Source organism: Bombus affinis, unplaced genomic scaffold, assembly GCF_024516045.1.
Source record: "Bombus affinis isolate iyBomAffi1 unplaced genomic scaffold, iyBomAffi1.2 ctg00000307.1, whole genome shotgun sequence".
Lineage (NCBI taxonomy): Eukaryota > Metazoa > Arthropoda > Insecta > Hymenoptera > Apidae > Bombus > Bombus affinis.
Window position 1 is genome coordinate 66,020 of NW_026108992.1, and position 20,433 is coordinate 86,452.

Below are 20,433 nucleotides of genomic sequence, written 5' to 3' on the forward strand. Positions count from 1 at the left end.
ATACGAAATCCACATTATGGAATATTCAACCAATTAACGATCTGAGAAACAATGAGAATAACAATACACGCACATATACATATGCATATATATATTTTACATAATGGAAAATTACATTGTGAAATGTATATATATATACACATATTATTATATCGAACAACTACTCATGTAATATACAAAACCACCTTGTAAAAATTACATTACTGAACATTCAACTAAACCAACTGAAGATTCAATATAATAATATATAATAATATAATATATATATATATATGTCGGAGATGAAAGAATACTGGAACCTTCCCTTCGGAACTTTGGGAAGACCCCTAGTATTGTAATTTAGATTTCACCATAGCCGAATTAAGAAACTGTTGTCATTCGATTCGACTGTACTTATTTGAGATTTATGATAGTGAGCTCGGGCTCGAGGCGACAACCAGTCGCCGAACGTAGTCGCGGTCAAGGGATGAACGTTTTGTCTAACAAAGGCATGAAGTAACCCTATAGCTCTCCTTAAAAGAAATACTTAGGACGGGGCACGACGGTAAGCATTTCAACGATTTCTGTCCCGTGGCTCGCCACACGCAGACTCTATTCTTTGAGTAAGATGATTACCAGATGTCGACGCGTCTCCACAGTACATGTTCAGCTAGCCCGAGGACCTGCTATAAATCTTAAGGTCTGTTTAACTAAAGTCCTTCAAACCGACAAACAGTCCTCGTCCCAGCTACGAGAAAATAGGAGAAATCTATTTTTCTCACGAACGACGCTTCCTCTTCTCGAACTTTCTCCTAAGGGCGGCTAGCACCCTTCCCTAACCACCAACATGGAAATTGACCAATTAACAGTAACGCCAATTTCCCTCACTTTCCGAATGAAGGCTTTTCTCCACGAATCCGATGATTTCGTGCCCTTGGGCACACCCATCATAGTTTTCCTCGACAGCGTTACCGTGATGGAGAACCACTCTCTGGTACGATCTCAAAGACGATTCAAGTAACTCTCAGATACGTAGTGATTGCCTCGTGCATTAACATTGAGTACAACTTAGACGCTGAGGAAAAGTAGAGTCCGTCATCCCCTTGACCGCGGATTCGTTAGTGAGCCCAGGATCATTGTCATTAGCTTCTCGAGTACCTAATTATCCGATTACTTGTCCAATTCCATCATAGTCATATTTGCACTAGTAAATATCTCCTCTATTGCATAATGATCCCGTCTAGCGCCAATAGGGATTCGTTTCACGCCCTCAACCCTAACTCAAATCTTAACGACGATCCGACATATATATGTCGGAGATGAAAGAACGCCGGAGCTCCTCCTTGGATTCGCGGGAATACCGCAACTCTGTAACTTGGATTAAACGAATGCCGCTACGATTGTTCGAGATTTATGATCATGAGCTTGGGCTCGAGGCGACAATCAGTCGCCGAACGTAGCCGCGGTCAAAGGGATGAACGTTTTATCTAACAAAGGCACAGAGTAACTCTATACCTCTCCTTAAAAGAAATAGTCGTAGCGATACGTGGCAGTAAATACTTCAATAGTTTCTATCCCGCGGCCCGCCACACGCAGATTTTGTCCTTCGGGTAAGATGATCGCCGGGTGTCGGCATGCCTTTGTGGCGTATGTTTAGCTAACGTAAGGACCCGCTATAGATCTTAAGATTTAGTCAAGCGAAGTCCGTCAAATAGACTTTGTTGCAACTACGGGAAGATAGGAGAAACCTATCCTCCACGAGCGTTGCCCCCCGTCAACAACCTCCCCTCAAGGGCGGCCAGCATCTCTTTCAAAACGCCGATATGGAGATCGACCAATTAGCAACAGCGCTAATTTCCCTCTCCTTTGGAACGAAAGCTTTCTTTGACGAATCCGAGGATCTCATATCCTTAGACCCACCCAATATAGTTTTCCTCGACGACATCGTCGAGACGGAGAGTCATTCTTTCGTACGATCTCATCGACGAATGACAGTGCCACCTTACAACCAGCGAATACATCACATCTAGTTAACAAAAGAGTTAGACTTGAACTGTGCGAGAACATACGTTTACCATCCCGTGACCGCGGATTCGTTTCGAACCTAAGGTCATTATCACTAGTGCGTAATCTTGTTAATAAGCCCGTGCTAGAAAACTCTCCATTGTATCACGACAATGGCCAATTCTAATGAAAATTCATTAAACGCCCATCTCCATAATCCTGACTTCAATCCGACATATATATGTATGTATACGTTATTAAACCATTAAAACGCAAAGAAATAAATATATAGAATTACATTTCTACGAACCTAGAGAATTATATACGAAATCCACATTATGGAATATTCAACCAATTAACGATCTGAGAAACAATGAGAATAACAATACACGCACATATACATATGCATATATATATTTTACATAATGGAAAATTACATTGTGAAATGTATATATATATACACATATTATTATATCGAACAACTACTCATGTAATATACAAAACCACCTTGTAAAAATTACATTACTGAACATTCAACTAAACCAACTGAAGATTCAATATAATAATATATAATAATATAATATATATATATATATGTCGGAGATGAAAGAATACTGGAACCTTCCCTTCGGAACTTTGGGAAGACCCCTAGTATTGTAATTTAGATTTCACCATAGCCGAATTAAGAAACTGTTGTCATTCGATTCGACTGTACTTATTTGAGATTTATGATAGTGAGCTCGGGCTCGAGGCGACAACCAGTCGCCGAACGTAGTCGCGGTCAAGGGATGAACGTTTTGTCTAACAAAGGCATGAAGTAACCCTATAGCTCTCCTTAAAAGAAATACTTAGGACGGGGCACGACGGTAAGCATTTCAACGATTTCTGTCCCGTGGCTCGCCACACGCAGACTCTATTCTTTGAGTAAGATGATTACCAGATGTCGACGCGTCTCCACAGTACATGTTCAGCTAGCCCGAGGACCTGCTATAAATCTTAAGGTCTGTTTAACTAAAGTCCTTCAAACCGACAAACAGTCCTCGTCCCAGCTACGAGAAAATAGGAGAAATCTATTTTTCTCACCAACGACGCTTCCTCTTCTCGAACTTTCTCCTAAGGGCGGCTAGCACCCTTCCCTAACCACCAACATGGAAATTGACCAATTAACAGTAACGCCAATTTCCCTCACTTTCCGAATGAAGGCTTTTCTCCACGAATCCGATGATTTCGTGCCCTTGGGCACACCCATCATAGTTTTCCTCGACAGCGTTACCGTGATGGAGAACCACTCTCCGGTACGATCTAAAAGACGATTCAAGTAACTCTCGGATACGTAGTGATTGCCTCGTGCATTAACATTGAGTACAACTTAGACGCTGAGGAAAAGTAGAGTCCGTCATCCCCTTGACCGCGGATTCGTTAGTGAGCCTAGGATCATTGTCATTAGCTTCTCGAGTACCTAATTATCCGATTACTTGTCCAATTCCATCATAGTCATATTTGCACTAGTAAATATCTCCTCTATTGCATAATGATCACGTCTAGCGCCAATAGGGATTCGTTTCACGCCCTCAACCCTAACTCAAATCTTAACGCCGCCCCGACGTATATATATATATATGTCGGGTTGGCGTTACGATTAGAGTTAGGGTTAAGGGCGTAAACGAATCCCTATTGACACTAGACGTGATCACTATGCAATAGAGGAGATATTTACTAGTGCAAACATGACCATGTTGGAATTGGACAAGTAATCGCGATAATTTGATACTCGAGAAGCTAATGACGATGATCTTAGGCTCAATAACGAATCCACGGTCAACGGGATGACGAACTCTACTCTTCTCTAGCGTCTAAGTTGTACTCAATGTTAATGCATGGGGCAATCACTACGTATCCGAGAGTTACTTGAATCGTCGTCGAGATCGTACCGGAGAGTAACTCTCCGTCTCGACGATGCCGTCGAGGAAAACTATAATGGGTGGGTCTAAGGACATGAGATCCTCGGATTCGTCAAAGAAAGCTTTCGTTCCAAAGGTGAGGGAAATTAGCGCTGTTGCTAATTGGTCGATCTCCATATCGGCGTTTTGAAAGAGATGCTGGCCGCCCTTGAGGGGAGGTTGTTGACGGGGGCATCGTTCGTGGAAGATAGGCTTCTCCTATCGTCCCGTAGTTGCAACAAGGACTGTTTGTCTAAATGAAGAACTTTGCTTGACTAAATCTTAAGATTTATTGCGGGTCCTCAAGTTAGCTAAACATACTGCGGAGGTATATTGACATCTGGAGATCATCTTACCCGAAGGATAGGATCTGCGTGTGGCGAGCCACGGAACAGAAACCTTTGAAATATTTACTGCCACGTGTCGCTACGGCTATTTCTTTAAAGGAGAGGTATAGAGTTACTCTGTGCCTTTGTTAGATAAAACGTTCATCCCTTGACCGCGGCTACGTTCGGCGACTGGTTGTCGCCTCGAGCCCAAGCTCACTATCATAAACCTCGAACAATCGGAGCGACATTTGTTTAATCTAAATTACGACATTACGGTATTCCCGAGAATCCAAGGAGAGGTTCCGGTGTTTTTCCATCTCCGACACGGCCATTCTGACTATCACACGTCCTCGGGTGCAACTACAAGATTGAGTCTTTCTAACATTAGGTTCGGTACAATTAGCATGTCTACAATTTAACTTAATGTCTAAATAAGCTGAGGGTCCAGTGTAACAACAAAATTTTGTTCGGAGGTTTGACAACAAAAGGAATAGAAGAGCACATGAATTAGTAACGTTGTAATTAGTATTGGAAGTGCTAGTTGCATCCTGTGGGTTATCAGTCGGGTCATAACGGCGAAATGGACCAGTCTCGATTTCGCACCCCAATGGATCTCGTTTTTCTAGATCGCACGACCGCACCAAACTTCGTAACACTATAGCTCATGGTGCGTGTGAACACATCACTTGCCCCTTAGTCGAGCTTCATAACACTATAGCTCATGGTGCGCGTGAACACATCACTTGCCCCTTTACCAAGCTTCATAACTCTATAGCTCATGGTGCGCGTGAACACATCACTTGCCCCTTTACCAAGCTTCATAACACTATAGCTCATGGTGCGCGTGAACACATCACTTGCCCCTTTACCAAGCTTCATAACTCTATAGCTCATGGTGCGCGTGAACACATCACTTGCCCCTTTACCAAGCTTCATAACACTATAGCTCATGGTGCGCGTGAACACATCACTTGCCCCTTTACCAAGCTTCATAACTCTATAGCTCATGGTGCGCGTGAACACATCACTTGCCCCTTTACCGAGCTTCATAACGTACTCCGTAAGGTGCTACGGTCTTTGTGCTAAGGATCTTCCGAGATCGAGGTGCTCATGTCGTCGTGGTCACTGTTATTGCCGTCACTACCGACGTCCAACTCAGCGGGAACGCGACTGTCCGGCATTTTTCTTAATCTGTCGTGATTGTCTTTATACGGTCGTTTGCCGTCTAGCGTTTTTAAAATATATCTATCTCCTTCCAAAATCTCGGTTATTACGAATGGACCCTTGAATTTTGGCTTTAGCTTGGTTTGGTTTCTTTTCTCATTTTTGCGTAGTACGAAATCGCCGAGGTTAAACCTAACCACTTTAGCTTTGTTTCTATCAAAATCTTTCTTTGTTGTACTGGGCTTTACTCTCTATGTTCTATACAGCCTGCTGTCTTACATCAGGGATATCGACTTCCTTTTCTTCGATATTGTTGGGTAGTAATAGGTCGTACGATCTCGCTGTTCTACCGATTAGTAGTTGTAAAGGGCTCGAATTAGTCACGCGGTTGGTGGTGCAGTTCAACGCTAGCTGTATTTCCCCAATCGCGTCTTGCCACGGCCGCCCGGTCGTTTCTACTGTCGTGAACGTATTTTCAATGTACGCATAACACGCTCTACCTGTCTATTAGCTCTATCATCGGTCGCTATCGAGTGAACTTTAATTCGCTTGCTTTCGCAGAATTCTCGAAATTCATTACCCTTAGAACATCTTTCCTGATCTGCTATTATCCGGCAGGGACTTCCGAATAAAATATAGCGGGTTTAAGCGCTTTAATGGTGTTACGGAAATCTATCTTACGAGTACGATGCAGGTATACGAATTTAGTGAACACATCGATCAAAACAATGACGTACTCCTTTGAATCGCTTTTACCACTCAACTTGCCTGTTATGTCCATGTGGACCGTATGCCAGGGTATGCTGGTCTTAGGTATAGGATGTAGTTCGGCTTGTATCTTACCTGAACTAGCTTTCGAAACTTGACAAGCATGACAGTTCTCAATGAATCGGCGAACGTACTTCGCCATCCCTTCGAACCAGTAATACTCGTACAGTCTCTCGAGCATTTTCTCCCAACCTAAGTGCATAATTGACTGGTGCACATAGTTAATAACAGACTATCTAAAATCTCTTAGGACTATAGGTAAACAGAGAGTTCTGCCTTTTCTTTGTATCCTACGGTAAAGAGTACCGGACCGTAATTCGTATGTATTCGCGATGTCTTCCGCGAGCTCATCGTTTTGCAATTTCTTGACGATTCCCAAGGTTTGAGAATCACGACGTTGTTCGGCTAATCGCCAGTATTCCGATATTTCGGCCAGATTGATTTCTTTCTCCGCAATTTTATCAATTTTACGGTGGTCTAAATCTACGGGGTTTCGCGAGAAGAAATCTACGTGGGCTGTCCGTTTACTTTCCAGATACATAATGTCAAAAAAACAAAAGTCTGCAAGTAGGCCCATCACCGATGGTTCCTGTCATTTAAATGTACTTTGTTACTTGACGCTTTCGACGAGTCGCAATCCGTGACGACAAGAAATTCCCGTCCATGTAGATAGTGACGGAAACGCTCGACTGCGTTTACGACTGCTAACGTCTCTAGTTCGTAGGAATTATACCTAGATTCTGCGAGGGTAGTTCTTTTACTGTAATACTCTATTACTTTGCCTTTACCTTCAACTTGATGCGTCAAAATCGCCCCGTAACTCTCTCCGAGCTAGCGTCAGTATGTAGTTCTATCGGGTAATTGGGGTCGAATATCATTAACACCGGCGCGTCGGTCAGGGCGGAAACTGCCTGTTGTCTTATTTTCTCGTGCCTATCTGTCCAAGTTATATTTCTGTTATTTGAGATGAGCGCATACAGGGGTTTCATCACCTGTGAGAATTTAGGGATGAACTTTCGGAAGTACGAAGCTAACCCTATGAACTGCCTGAACTGTGTGACGGCTGTTGGCACAGGTAAAAAGCTTAAGGTGTGTATTTTACCCGGGTTCGGACGAACTTCTTCGTTATGAATTACATATCTCAAATAGAGCACCGATGTCTTTAGAAAAGAACAGTTCGCAATGTTAACAGAGAATCCTGCTTTTACGAGGGTATCTAATACGGTGTTCAATCTTCCTAAAGCTTGATCTATCGAGTCGGCAATAATTAGAACGTTATCGAAATAAATAACAACGTACGAATGAGCGAGGTCGCCTAGGGCCTTGCGAATGGCCCTCCGAAAGACGGACGGCGCAATTCTTCAGTTCAAACGGCATCGTTATCTACTCATATTGTCTGTCGGGAGTAACGAACGCTGTATACTCCGCTGAATTAGGATAAGTAGGAATTTGGTGAAACCCGCTGGCCATATCCAGGCTAATAAAATATCTCGCCTCTTGCAATCGCGCGACTTGATCCGCAATAAGGAGTAAAGGGTACCGATCCGCGACGGTACTTTGATTTAGTTCTCGGGGATCCACTCATAATCTATCTGAGCCGTGTTCTTCTTCGCGAGTTACGTAGGGCTCGCGAATGGCGAATTACTAGGCCTTATGATCTTTGCTTTAATTAAAACGCTTATTTTCTCACGTACCGCTCTTCGGTCCTCCTCGCTAAATCTATAAGGACTTCCTCGTACGGTGATGTTAGGATCAATTAATCGTATTTCTAACCGGCCTGTATTTACGCGAATACGTAGGGAATCCGTAACGAATGAATCTTTGAATTTGTCGAGAAGAGAAATTGATCGACTTTTATTATTACCATGTACATCAATGTCAGCTTCATTAACGACGATCTCGTTTGCAGTGGTTTCCTTACAGACATTAATTATTTTTGTTTTACACATAGCGAGGCTATTTTGTGTAATGTTACGTCAAAACCCAGACTTAGAGTTCCACAACTAATCGCGATATCATATTTTAGATAACTATCAGCAAGGACATGAGAAATTATCTTCGATGTAAAAATCATTAATACACGCGATGAACAAATGGGAGGCGTATGTTTAATACAAGTATCTCCTGCTCCTCGCATTACTAATATGTCAGTCATTCTTTTGCCAGAAATCTCGAGGTCACGGACTCTTTAATTAGTGAACGCTCGGCTCCCGAATCGGAGTAAAAATGGAAACGACTCACCCTGATGACTTGATCTAACCGGTGATGCTTCCAGTACGTAGAAGTCGACTCGCCACTCGTTATTGAAATTATGGTTTTCTTTCATAATCAGGTTAACAGTTGCGCCCCGTGCAGCGGGGTCGGAACGTGCGATTTTAAGGGTTAAAACGTGGTAGCGAAAACTTGTTAGGTTTCGCACTCGATTTTGCACTAGCGACTGGGTTACTCGCGCACGATGGTCGTAAGTTCTAGCACTGTTATAATCGGCACTGATCCCACTTCTGATGTCGGGTTGGCGTTACGATTAGAGTTAGGGTTAAGGGCGTAAACGAATCCCTATTGACACTAGACGTGATCACTATGCAATAGAGGAGATATTTACTAGTGCAAACATGACCATGTTGGAATTGGACAAGTAATCGCGATAATTTGATACTCGAGAAGCTAATGACGATGATCTTAGGCTCAATAACGAATCCACGGTCAACGGGATGACGAACTCTACTCTTCTCTAGCGTCTAAGTTGTACTCAATGTTAATGCATGGGGCAATCACTACGTATCCGAGAGTTACTTGAATCGTCGTCGAGATCGTACCGGAGAGTAACTCTCCGTCTCGACGATGCCGTCGAGGAAAACTATAATGGGTGGGTCTAAGGACATGAGATCCTCGGATTCGTCAAAGAAAGCTTTCGTTCCAAAGGTGAGGGAAATTAGCGCTGTTGCTAATTGGTCGATCTCCATATCGGCGTTTTGAAAGAGATGCTGGCCGCCCTTGAGGGGAGGTTGTTGACGGGGGCATCGTTCGTGGAAGATAGGCTTCTCCTATCGTCCCGTAGTTGCAACAAGGACTGTTTGTCTAAATGAAGAACTTTGCTTGACTAAATCTTAAGATTTATTGCGGGTCCTCAAGTTAGCTAAACATACTGCGGAGGTATATTGACATCTGGAGATCATCTTACCCGAAGGATAGGATCTGCGTGTGGCGAGCCACGGAACAGAAACCTTTGAAATATTTACTGCCACGTGTCGCTACGGCTATTTCTTTAAAGGAGAGGTATAGAGTTACTCTGTGCCTTTGTTAGATAAAACGTTCATCCCTTGACCGCGGCTACGTTCGGCGACTGGTTGTCGCCTCGAGCCCAAGCTCACTATCATAAACCTCGAACAATCGGAGCGACATTTGTTTAATCTAAATTACGACATTACGGTATTCCCGAGAATCCAAGGAGAGGTTCCGGTGTTTTTCCATCTCCGACATATATATATGTCGGAGATGAAAGAACGCCGGAGCTCCTCCTTGGATTCGCGGGAATACCGCAACTCTGTAACTTGGATTAAACGAATGCCGCTCCGATTGTTCGAGATTTATGATCATGAGCTTGGGCTCGAGGCGACAATCAGTCGCCGAACGTAGCCGCGGTCAAAGGGATGAACGTTTTATCTAACAAAGGCACAGAGTAACTCTATACCTCTCCTTAAAAGAAATAGTCGTAGCGATACGTGGCAGTAAATACTTCAATAGTTTCTATCCCGCGGCCCGCCACACGCAGATTTTGTCCTTCGGGTAAGATGATCGCCGGGTGTCGGCATGCCTTTGTGGCGTATGTTTAGCTAACGTAAGGACCCGCTATAGATCTTAAGATTTAGTCAAGCGAAGTCCGTCAAATAGACTTTGTTGCAACTACGGGAAGATAGGAGAAACCTATCCTCCACGAGCGTTGCCCCCCGTCAACAACCTCCCCTCAAGGGCGGCCAGCATCTCTTTCAAAACGCCGATATGGAGATCGACCAATTAGCAACAGCGCTAATTTCCCTCTCCTTTGGAAAGAAAGCTTTCTTTGACGAATCCGATGACCTCGTACCCTTAGACCCACCCAATATAGTTTTCCTCGACGACATCGTCGAGACGGAGATTCATTCTTTCGTACGATCTCATCGACGAATGACAGTGCCACCTTACAACCAGCGAATACATCACATCTAGTTAATAAAGAGTTAGACTTGAACTGTGCGAGAACATACGTTTACCATCCCGTGACCGCGGATTCGTTTCGAACCTAAGGTCATCATCACTAGTGCGTAATCTTGTTAATAAGCCCGTGCTAATAAACTCTCCATTGTATCACGGCAATGGCTAATTCCAACGAAAATTCATTAAACGCCCATCCCCATAATCCTGACTTTAATCCGACATATATATATATATACATAGATATGTGAAATAGCGTTGTATATAACCAGAAACAATACAAATGTCACACGACTTCTTCAACAACTTCGACTCTTCGTTCCTGCCGACAACACCTCACACGATGACTGCGTCTTCTAGGGCCACTTACGGATTCTTTACAATTCTTCTTCTTCTTGCACTGAAATATCATATGCAGTGAATAAAATACGAAAGAAGCAGGATGAACTAAATAAAAGAAATCATAACAAGATACACACCGAGACAGTCCGCATGGGAACCTCTGACAAAGATACCTCCGTATCTATCATTAAACGCATAATAATCAAGATACACAAACCTCATTTGGAAGACGACACCACTCACAGCGTGCCAATGCAAGGGAGGAAAGCGAATGAAATTGTATTTCGTGAAGACGTTTCACCACTTTCCATAGATCAGAAACTGGAGCTACACAACTAATAACCTAATAACAAGAAAGTAATATAAAATATACACGATTTAATATATAGCAAATATGGACATATAAATCTACAAGGAGCAAAATATATCTCATATTGTCAAATAAAACCAAATTGTCAAAAGATCATCAGGACACGACGCCAACGAAGGTGCCACTGTGCCTATTTGGATGGAAAACCGCCACTTCAGCATCATCCCTCGCACATATTCACACACGCACGTCGATCACGTCATCTCGTACCATTCACATATCTTCTTCCTCTTGCGCTAAAACAAATTCACAAGTTTAAGGAAACAAACAACATGCGAAACGAGACAGAATACTAAAAACACACTCACACGGTTCGCACAGGTGCGGACGCTTTTGTGTCCATGACTCAATGTAACCTGTAATCATCAAACTCCACGTCTTCTCATGAAAACTCTAAAAACCTGCAACATTGCGATTCCCACCGGAACGAACTGTCACGTGACTGTCATCCCATTGGGGATGTCATTATAAAAAGCGTAGCGACACAATTCAAATCGGAGTAATCGTTACCAGTTGAATAAAAGAGTAAGAGAGTAATTGTTAGCGGTTCGGGAGAATTTAGCGAAAAATAAAGAAGAGTCAGATTAATTGTTAGCGTTAGCGTTAGCGATTAATTGTTAGTGGTTCAGTTAGAACAATCAGAGTAATTGTGAAATGAGAGTAACTGCCATTAGTTGGTTCAGTTAGAATATAGTCAGAGAAATTGATAGCGTTCGGGAGAATTTAACGAAATTAAAGAAGAGTAATTCAGTTAGAATAAAGAAATAGGATAGGGCAATTGTGATTAGTTGGTTCAGGAGAATTTAGCGAAAATAAGGAGTGTAATTGTTAGTCGTTCAATTGAATTTGAGTGAGTCTGGTATCAGTTCGTTCAGTTGATTTAATTAGAATTTAAGTTAGGATTAGAGAATAATTGTTCGTTCCAGTTCGAGTTTAAGAATTACGAGATATAAATGTTATTAGTCAGTTCGAATTATAAAATAATTGTTATTAGTCAGTTAGAATTAAAACAATAGTTGGCTCAAGTTTTTGTGTTAGAATTTCGAATTGTTAAACATGTCCGGACACACTGTTGTTTACACTGTTCAAATTAAATAAAGATTAAAACGAAAAATTATAGAAGTGTCGATCTTTGTAAAACCGGAATCACCCCAGCGGCCTGCCGTTCATCAGCGGAGGCCAACGTCAGGTGAGTCAACTTTAATTATTATTAATAATTAATAATTAAAATAATAAATAATATCAATGATGAGTATAATTCGTCATTAATTCCGCCTGTAATAATTATTTATAATATAATTGTTTATTCCAAACAATCCTCTCCCGTGCTAGTATTCCTGCGCATAGCAGGTTAGCCGAAACGTGGAGATTGTTGACCAGTGGCATAAACTCCAATCAACGATACATAATCTAACAAGAAATATCTAATTGAAACAGTCCTTAGACTGTTTCTGGTGGCAGCGACTACTACATTGTTTAAAATTTCAAAATTTGGATTGCAAAACGTAACAGTATCACTATATAACGTATAATGTTATGGAGCATTACGTTGTAACGTATAGCGACATATTGCATTACTATGCGACGTATAACGTAATATACTATTACGTTATAACCTATAACGTTATACTGCATAACTATATGACGTATAACGTTATATACTATTACGATATAAGGTATAACTATATATTCCATCACTATGTGAAGTATAACGTTATATACCATTACGTTATAACGCATAACGATATATTGCACCATTATATGGCGTATAACGTTATATACTATTACGTTATAACGTGTAACGCTATATTGCATCACTATATGACGTATAACGATATAGACTGTTACGTTATATCCTATAACAATATACTGCATCTCTATATGACGTATAACGTTATATTGCACCACTATGTGACGTATAACGTTATATACTATTACTTCATAACGCATATGGACATATTGCCCACTATATGACGTATAACTTTATATTGCATCACTATATGACGTATAACGTTATATACTATTACGTTATAACGTATAACGATATATTGCATCACTATATGATGTCTAACGTTATATAATATTACGTTATAACGTATAACGCTATATTGCATCACTATATGACGTATAACGATATAGACTATTACGTTATATCCTATAACATTATACTGCATCACTATATGACGTATAACGTCATATACTATTACTTAATAACGTATAACGATATATTGCACCACTATGTGACGTATAACTTTATGTTGCATCTCTATATGACGTATAACGTAGTATTGCATCACTATATGACGTATAAGGTTTATACTATTACGTTATAATGTATAATGCGACATTGCATAACTATATGACGCATAACATTATATTGCATCACTATATGACGTATAACGTCATATACTATTACGTTATAACGTATAACGTTATATTGCATCACTATATCACGTATAACGTTACGGAGTATTACGCTATAACCTATAACGTTATACTGCATAACTATATGGCGTATAACGTTATATACTATTACGTTATAACGTATAACGCGACATTGCATAACTATATGACGCACAACACTATATTGCATCACTATATGACGTATAACGTCATGTACTATTACGTTATAACGTATTACGTTATATTTTATCTCTATATGACGTATAACTTTATATTGCATCTCTCTATGACGTATAACGTATTATTGCATCACTATATGACGTATAACTTTTATACTATTACGTTATAACTTATAACGTTAGATTGCATAACTATATGAGGTGTAACCTTATATAATATTACGTTATAACGCATAACGATATATTGCATCACTATATGACTTATAACGTTATACACTATTACGTTATAACGTATACCGTTATATTTCACCTGTATATGACGTATCGCGTTATATTGCATCACTATATGACGTATAACGTTATATACTATTACGTTATAAGGTATAACGATATATTGCATCACTGTTTCACTTATAACGTTATATTGCATCACTATATGACGTTTAACGATATATACTAATATGTTATAAAGTATAACGTTATATTTCATCGCTATATGACCTACAACGTTATATTGCATCTCTATATGACGTATAACATTATATTGCATCTCTATATGACGTATAACGATATAGACTATTCCGTTATATCCTATAACATTATACTTCATCACTATATGACGTATGACGTTATATACTGTTACTTTATAACGTATAACGATATATTGTATCACTAAATGACGTATAACGTTATATACTATTACGTTATAACGTATAACGATATATTGCATCACTATATGATGTCTAACGTTATATAACATTATGTTATAACATATAGCGACATATTGCATTACTATTTGACGTATAACCTTATATACTATTACGTTATAACGCATAACGTTATATTGCATCACTATATGACGTATAACGTTATATTGCATCTCTATATGACGTGTAACATATTATTGCATCACTATATGACGTATAACGTTTATACTATTACCTTATAACTTGTAACGCCATATTGCATCACTATATGATGTATAACCTTATATAATATTACGTTATAACGCATAACGTTATATTGCATCACCATATGAAGTATAACCTTATATAATATTACGTTATAACGCATAACGTTATATTGCACCACTATATAACGTATAACGTTATGGAGTATTACGTTACTACTTATAGCTCATATTGCGTTACTATGTGACGTATAACGTTATATACTATTACTTTATAACGTATAACGATATATTGCACCACTATATGACGTATAACGTTATATTGCATCTCTATATGACGTGTAACATATTATTGCATCACTATATGACGTATAACGTTTATACTATTACCTTATAACTTGTAACGCCATATTGCATCTCTATATGACGTATAACGTTATATACTATTACGTTATAACGTATAACGATATATTGCCCCACTATATGACGTATCACTTTATATTGCATCACTATATGACGTATAACGTTATATACTATTACGCTATAACGTATAACGATATATTGCATCACTATATGATGTCTAAAGTTATATAATATTACGTTATAACGTATAACGCTATATTGCATCACTATATCACTTATAACGTTATATTTCATCACTATATTACGCATAACGTCATGTACTACTATGTTATAACGTATAACGTTATAACGCATCACGATATGACGAATAACTTTATATTGCACCACTATATGACGTATAACATTATATTGCATCACTATACGACGTATAAATATATAGAATATTACGCTATAACTTATAACGTTATATTGCATCACTATATGAACTATAACCTTATATAATATTACGTTATAACGCATAACGTTATATTGCATCACTATATCACTTACAACGTTATATTGCATCACTATATGAAGTATAACCTTATATAATATTACGTTACAACGCATACCGTTATATTGCATCACTATATCACTTACAACGTTATTTTGCATCACTATATCACGTATAACGTTATGGAGTATTACGTTATAACATATAGCGTCATATTGCATTACTATGTGACGTATAACGTTATATACTATGACTTTATAACGTATAACGATATATTGTATCACTATATGACGTATAACGTTATATACTATTACGTTATAACGTATAACGGTATATTGCATCACTATATGATGTCTAACGTTATATAACATTACGTTATAACGTATAACGCTATATTGCATCACTATATGACATATAACGTTATATACTATTATGTTATAGCGTATAACGATATATTGCCACACTATATGACGTATCACTTTATATTGCATCACTATATGAGGTATAACGTTATATACTATTACGTTATAACGTATAACGATATATTGCATCACTATATGACTTCTAACGTTATATAATATTACGCTATAACGTATAACGCTATATTGCATCACTATATCACTTATAACGTTATATTTCATCACTATATGACGCATAACGTCATGTACTACTATGTTATAACGTATAACGTTATAACGCATCACGATATGACGTATAACTTTATATTGCACCACTATATGACTTATAACTTTATATTGCATCACTATATGTCGTATAACGTTATACAATATTACGTTAAAACGTATACCGTCATATTTCATCTCTATATGAGGTAGCGCTTTATATTGCATCACTGTATGACGTATAACGTTATATATTATTACGTTACAAGGTATAACTATATATTCCATCACTATGTGAAGTATAACGTTATATACTATTACGTTATAACGCATTACGATATATTGCACCACTATATGACGTATAACTTTATATTGCATCACTATATGACGTATAACGTATTATTGCATCACTATATGACGTATAACGTTATATACTATTACGTTATAGCGTATAACGTTATATTGCATCACTATATCACTTACAACGTTATATTGCAATACTATGTGACGTATAACGTCATATACTGTTACGTCATAACGAATAACGACACATTGCACCACTATATGACGTATAACGTTATATACTATTACGTTATAACGTATAACGTTATATTGCATCACTATATCAAGTATAACGTTACGGAGTAGTACGTTATAACGTATAACGACATAATGCATTACTATGTGACGTATAACGTTATATACTATTACGTTATAACCTATAACGTTATACTGCATCGCTATATGACGTATAACGTTATATACTATTACGTTATAAGGTATAACGATGTATTCCATCACTATATCACTTATAACGTTATATTTCATCACTATATGACGCATAACGTTATGTACTATTATGTTATAACGTATAACGTTATATTGCATCATGATATGACGTATAAGTTTATATTGCACCACTATATGACTTATAAAATTATACTGCATCACTATATGACGTATAACGTTATACACTATTACGTTATAACGTATACCGTTATATTTCATCTCTATATGACGTATCGCTTTATATTGCATCACAATATGACGTATAACGTTATATACTATTACGTTATAACGTATAACGCTATATTGCATCACTATATGACGTATAACTTTATATTGCATCTCTGTATGACGTATAACGTTATATACTATTACGTTATAATGTATAACGATATATTGCATCACTATTTCACTTATAACGTTATATTGCATCACTATATGACGTATAACGTTTATACTATTACGTTATAATTTATAACGTTATATTTCATCACTATATGAAGTATAACCTTATATAATATTACGTTATAACGTATAACGCTACATTGCATCACTATATGACGTATAACGTTATATACTATTACGTTATAAGGTATAACTATATATTCCATCACTATGTGAGGTATAACGTTATATTATATTACGTTATAACGTATAACGTTATATTGCATCTCTATATGACGTATAACGTATTATTGCATCACTATATGACGTGTAACGTTTATACTATTACTATTATAATTTATAACGTTATATTTCATCACTATATGAAGTATAACCTTATATAATATTACGTCATAACGCATAACGTTATATTGCATCACTATGTCACTTACAACGTTATATTGCATCACAATATGAAGTATAACCTTACATAATATTACGTTATAACGCATTACATTATATTGCATAACTATATCGCATACAACGTTATATTGCATCACTATATCACGTATAACGTTATGGAGTATTACGTTTTAACGTATAGCGTCATATTTCATTACTATGTGACGTATAACGTTACATACTACTACTTTATAACGTATAACGATATATTGTACCACTATATGACGTATATCATTATATTGCATCACTATATTACGTATAACGTTATATACTATTACGTTATAACGTATAACTATATATTGCATCACTATATGATGTCGCAACGTTATATAATATTACGTTATAACGTATAACGCTATATTGCATCACTATATGACGTATAACGTTATATGCTATTACGTTATAGCGTATAACGATATTTGCACCACTATATGACGCATCACTTTATATACTATTACGCTATAACGTATAACGTTATATTGCATCTCTATATGACGTATAACGTATTATTGCATCACTATATGACGTATAACGTTATATACTAGTACGTTATAACGCATAACGTTATATTGCATCACTATATCACGTATAACGTTATGGAGTATTACGTTATAACGTATAACGTTATATTGCATCTCTATATGACGCATAACGTATTATTGCATCACTATATGACGTATAACGTTATATACTATTACGTTACAAGGTATAACTATATATTCCATCACTATGTGAAGTATAACGTTATATACTATTACGCTATAACGCATAACGATATATTGCATCATGATATGACGTATAACTTTATATTGCACCACTATATGACTTATAACATTATATTGCATCACTTCATGACGTATAACGTTATACACTATTACGTTATAACGTATACCGTTATATTTCATCTCTATATGACGTATCGCTTTATATTGCATCACTATATGACGTATAACGTTATATACTATTACGTTATAACGTATAACTTTATTTTGCACCACTATATGACTTATAACTTTATATTGCATCACTATATGACGTATAACGTTATACACTATTACGTTATAACGTATACCGTTATATGTCACCTCTACATGACGTATCCCTTTATATTGCATCACTATATGACGTATAACGTTATATACTATTACGTTATAACGTATAACGATATATTGCATCACTATATCACGTATAACGTTACGGAATATTACGTTATAACGTATAACGACATAATGCATTACTATGTGACGTAGAACGTTATATACTATTACGTTATAACGTATAACGCTATATTGCATCACTATATGACGTATAACTTTATATTGCATCTCTGTATGACGTATAACGTTATATACTATTACGTTATAACGTATAACGTTATATTGCATCACTATATCAAGTATAACGTTACGGAGTAGTACGTTATAACGTATAACGATATTATGCATTACTATGTGACGTATAACGTTATATACTATTACGTTATAAAGCATAACGTTATATTGCATCACTATATCACTTACAACGATATGTTGCATCACTATACTACGTATAACGTATACGTAGTATACTGTTACGTTATAACGTATAACGTTATATTGCGTCACTATATCACGTATAACGTTACGGAATATTACGTTATAACGTATAACGACATAATGCATTACTATGTGACGTATAACGTCATATACTGTTACGTTATAACCTATAACGTTATACTGCATCTCTATATGTCGTATAACGTTATATACTATTATGTCATAAGGTATAACGATGTATTGCAGCACTATATCACTTATAACGTTATATTTCATCACTATATGACGCATAACGTTATGTTCTATTATGTTATGACGTATAACGTGATATTGCATCATGATATGACGTATAACTTTATATTGCACCACTATATGACTTATAACATTATATTGCATCACTTTATGACGTATAACGTTATACACTATTACGTTATAACGTATACCGTTATATTTCATCTCTATATGACGTATCGCTTTATATTGCATCACTATATGACGTATAACGTTATATACTATTACGTTATAACGCATAACGATATATTGCATCACTATATCACGTATAACGTTATGGAGTATTACGTTATAACGTATAGCGACATATTGCATTACTATTTGACGTATAACGTTATATACTATTACGTTATAACCTATAACGTTATACTGCATCACTATATGACGTATAACGTTATATACTATTACGTTATAACGTATAACGCTATATTGCATCACTATATGACGTATAACTTTATATTGCATCTCTGTATGACGTAACACGTTATATACTATTACGATATAATGTATAACGATATATTGCACCACTATATGACGTATAACTTTATATTGCATCTCTATATGACGTATAACGTCATATACTGTTACGTTATAACGAATAACGATACGTTGCACCACTATATTACGTATAACGTTATATACTATTACGTTATAACGCATAACGATATATTGCATCATGATATGACGTATAACTTTATATTGCACCACTATATGACTTATAACATTATATTGCATCACTTTATGACGTATAACGTTATACACCATTACGTTATAACGTATACCGTTATATTTCATCTCTATATGACGTATCGCTTTATATTGCATCACTATATGACGTATAACGTTATATACTATTACGTTATAACGCATAACGATATATTGCATCACTATATCACGTATAACGTTATGGAGTATTA

At 37.2% G+C, this 20,433-nt stretch overlaps 1 long non-coding RNA gene across 1 annotated transcript; it reads right to left on the bottom strand.

The window, feature by feature from the left end:
* Positions 1–10,619: 10,619 nt before the first annotated feature.
* Positions 10,620–11,317, bottom strand: LOC126927917 (uncharacterized). The gene is made up of 2 exons (XR_007716048.1): positions 10,855–11,317; positions 10,620–10,775 (listed from the first exon to the last, which is right to left on the bottom strand). It is a non-coding gene; the product is annotated as an uncharacterized LOC126927917 (long non-coding RNA).
* Between the last annotated feature and the right edge of the window lie 9,116 nt (positions 11,318–20,433).